Genomic DNA, 4,012 nt, shown 5'->3' with positions numbered 1-4,012 from the left:
TTCCAAGGTGTGCATGACACCACTGCAGCCTTGGGTCATTGTTTTAGTTCAAACACATCATGGCTGGGTAGGAGTATTGGCAGCTTTCCTCGCTTGGAAACTTGCATGGCATCTTCTGTTGTCAGAAAAGCTATTCTTTAGAGAGGAGACATTCATGGCAAAGCCAGCCTAGATCCTCCAGGTCCTGTGTCTGAAGTACATAGTGGACCTCAGACTTCAGGAAAATAGAGTTTCGACCTCTGGGAGGAAAAGGGAGACAAGAGCAATAGCCTGTGGTTTGGGTGAGTCTCTTGGAAAATTCTAACAACTCGAAAGAGTCTTCTCATGCCTGGTCTTGGGGTTTTGTTAGATGGTCTTTGGCTCTTGGAGAGAATACCATCAGCCAGATGAGGAAATTCATTTAAAACTATATGTTGTGTTGGTACACAGGCATACAGTGTCTTAGTTAGGGTTTAACTGTTGTGAACAGACACCATGACCAAGACAAGTCTTATAAAGGACAATATTTCAATGGGACTAGCTTATAGTTCAGAGGTTCAGTCCATTATCATCAGAGCAGGAACGTGGCAGCATCCAGTCAGGCATGGTGCAGGAGGAGCTGAGAGTTCCACATCTTCATCTGAAGGCTGCTAGTGGAATACTGACTGCCAGGTAGTTAGGATGAGGGTCTTAAAGCCCATGCCTACAGTGACACACCTACTCCAACAAGGCCACACACCTTCTAATAGTGCTACTCCCTGGGCCAAGCATACACAAACCATCACATGCAGATATTGTAGGACTTCTTTTGAGGTGGATGGTATGATTCCCTATAACTTTCTCAGACACCTTTCTTGCTATTCTAACCTCCTCTCTCCTTCTTCTGTCTCTATCTCCCTTCCCTTCCCTCATTAAAATCCTCCTGGGTTTCATTTTTCTCCTTCAAATCACTTGTATCCCACTGTCCCCATATTTTATTGATACTCCCTGATCTTATTTCTATTTTTACTTTCCTGGTCTCTGTGGTTACCCCAGAATAGGCACTCCTATCAGATCATGTAGAGAATATCTTGTTTATTGTATGGCTGTACTACCTTTCAATTAAAAAAAAAAAAACAGAGCTGGCAAGATGGCTCAGTGGGTAAGAGCACTGACTGCCCTTCTGGATTACTGTTTACGGGTATACTTGCTGAGACCCTAGTGGGACATTTGCTGGTGGCCCTCATTGTGCCCAAGTACCACAGGCAGTTTGGGTCCAGTTTGAGCGGAAGCAGTTCTACCAAAGATGAAACTACTGGATCCTGTGTTCTAAAAACAAGTTTCTCTGAGCATATACGGGCTGGTCCGACCCTCCCGGCACATACATAGCAGAGGACTGTGTAGTCTGGCCTCAGTGGGAGAAGATGCACCTAAACCTCAAGAGACTTGAGGCCATAGGGAAGGGGGTTTCCTGGTGGAGGGGAGAGGGAACACCCTTACAGAGGCAAGGGGGAGGGAGAATCAGATGAGAAACTGTAGGAGGGGGGACCAGAAGAGGAGGAGGAATGGCTGGAATATAAACAAATAAAATAACTACACAGATTCCTGATTTGAACAACTCTTCCAAAGTGATGGTCTCTGTGTGTTGCAAAGATTGTTTTAATTATTTTATTTGTGTGTGTGTGTGTGTGTGTATGCCACTTATGTGTAGGTGCCCATGGAGATTAGAAGAGGGCATTAGATCTCCAGGAGCTGGATCTACAAGCAGTTATGAGCTGCCTGACATTAAGTGCTAGGAACTGAAGTCTGGAACTCACTCTGTAGACCAGGCTGGCCTCAAACTCAGAAATCTGCCTGCCTCTCCCTCCCAAGTGCTGGGATTAAAGGTGTAGGCCAACACTACCCGACTTTTTTTTTTAAGTACTTTTTTACAGTATTTTGAAACTTTATGTTGACTTTTTAAAACCCAGTTTATAAAAAAAAGATTTTAAAAAGCTGGCATCAACCAGGAGTAACTAAGCATCCTGGGCTCCGGATGAACTCTCCTGTAAAGAAACAGTGTCATCCATAGGGAGACAGAGGCAGGAGGATCTCTGAGAGTTCCAAGCCGGTCTGGCATACAAAGCGATTTCAGGGAAAACAAGGGCTCTGGAACACAGAGAAACTCTGTCTGGAAAAAACAAAACAAACAAACAAAAAAAAACAAAAAACAAAAAAACAAATTAATTTTTTAAAACTTTGACGTCTTAGCCAGGCGGTGGTGGTGCACGCCTTTAATCCCAGCACTTGGGAGACAGAGGCAGGCAGATTTCTGAGTTTGAGGCCAGCCTGGTCTACAGAGTGAGTTCCAGGACAGCCAGGGCTATACAGAGAAACCCTGTCTCGAAAAAACAAAAAAAAAAAAAAAACTTTGACGTCTTATCTAGGAATATTTATATAGTGATAATTTTATATGAGCCTGTGGATAATATTTTAAGAATGACTTTTAATGACAGTCCATAAATACTAGAAGCTGATTAGCATCCTTGTGGTAGAACTTTTCAATCTGAATGTCTGCAACACCTTATCAACTTTCAGCTCGCAGTGCACGTACTGACCACTAGGTGTCACTAGGGTTTTTTCCACAGGAGGGAAGGACAGCCGCTCTTACCTTAAACGGGGCTTTACAAGGTTACATTACATTAAATCGGAAATTTAAGGGTGAAGGAGAGCTTCTAAAACAAGATTTTGGAACTTACACATTTGAATTTAAAAATTTACTAAAAATATCTTGAATTAATCTTAGTAAAGCTATGGGGCTCCCATATGGGTGGTCCCAGACACAGAGGAGAGACATTTTCTATCCCTGGTGAATCTTAAGAGCTAAGGCATGTACGTAAGAAACTTCCTTGCTTATATGTGCAGGTTGACATTTTATATTTATATAATCTGGCCATACTCCCGGCATTCCGTTTCTTCTCCTCTCAGAGCTGCCTGGCAACATCAGAAAACCACCGTTGTGTCACAAATATAACTAATTAGCCAGTATAATTCAGCGCACATTTAAAACATCTGTTCCAGGGTATGCAGTCCCCCAAATGGGAACAAGGCAACCCTCATTTCTCCACCTCTGCCATGCAGGGTACCTCCGTAAATTCCAGGAGCCCAGAAACCCGAATTTTTAATCTTATGTGTTATTTTCTACATTTAATTCTATTATGGATTTCTCCGGCCACAGCAGCACACTGGACATTTGCTTGTTTGTTTGTTTGCTTGTTTGTTTGTTTGCTTGTTTACCTATTTTAGAAATCTTCTGTCAAATAGCCCAGAGAGCTGAGATAAGCAAATTGTATATCTAGTTTAAACTCCTTCAGAAAAATGATCTGTTTGGCAGTTATAAAAACTGAGGTGTGTAAATAATAATAATAATACATAAAAACAAATTCTCATCCTGGCTGTATTTTTTTTTTTTTTTGAGTTTTTCAAGACAGGGTTTCTCTATGTAGCCTTGGCTGTCCTGGAACTCACGCTGTAGACCAGGCTGGCCTCGAACTCAGAAATCCGCCTGCCTCTGCCTCCCAAGTGCTGGGATTAAAGGCATGGGCCACCACTGCCCGTCTCTGTCCTGACTTTCTTGATGACGAACAGTGATGTGGAAGTGTAAGCCGAGTAAACCCTTTCCTCCCCAAGTTGCTTTGGTGTGTCATCCTGAGTTAAAACCCATATTAAAGACATGTTTTCCCGCCACAAAGATCCAGATTAGAAGTAGATCTTCCTACTTCAAATTAAGAAAAAAAAAAATCCCTCACAGGTGTGTCCTCTACGATGAGGTTTTAGTTCCAGATGTTGCCAAATTGACAATCAAGAATAGCTATCGCTCACCTTTACTCCCCCTTCCCCTCCTTGAGCAGTCACAGGAGCATCTATTTTTTGGCCAGGCTGTGTTAGAGACGTCAAAAGGGTAGACGAGTAACATTGTTCCTCCTCCCACCACCACAAAGCCCACAGCCGCCAATTCTGTAACAAGGGACGGGTCAAGAGAAAAGCGGAAGCAGAAAGTCCTACGAGGCATGGG

Source organism: Mastomys coucha, unplaced genomic scaffold (genome assembly GCF_008632895.1).
Source record: "Mastomys coucha isolate ucsf_1 unplaced genomic scaffold, UCSF_Mcou_1 pScaffold3, whole genome shotgun sequence".
NCBI classification, from domain to species: domain Eukaryota; kingdom Metazoa; phylum Chordata; class Mammalia; order Rodentia; family Muridae; genus Mastomys; species Mastomys coucha.
The sequence above is the reverse complement of the archived record's forward strand: the minus strand, read 5'-3'. Positions refer to the sequence as shown.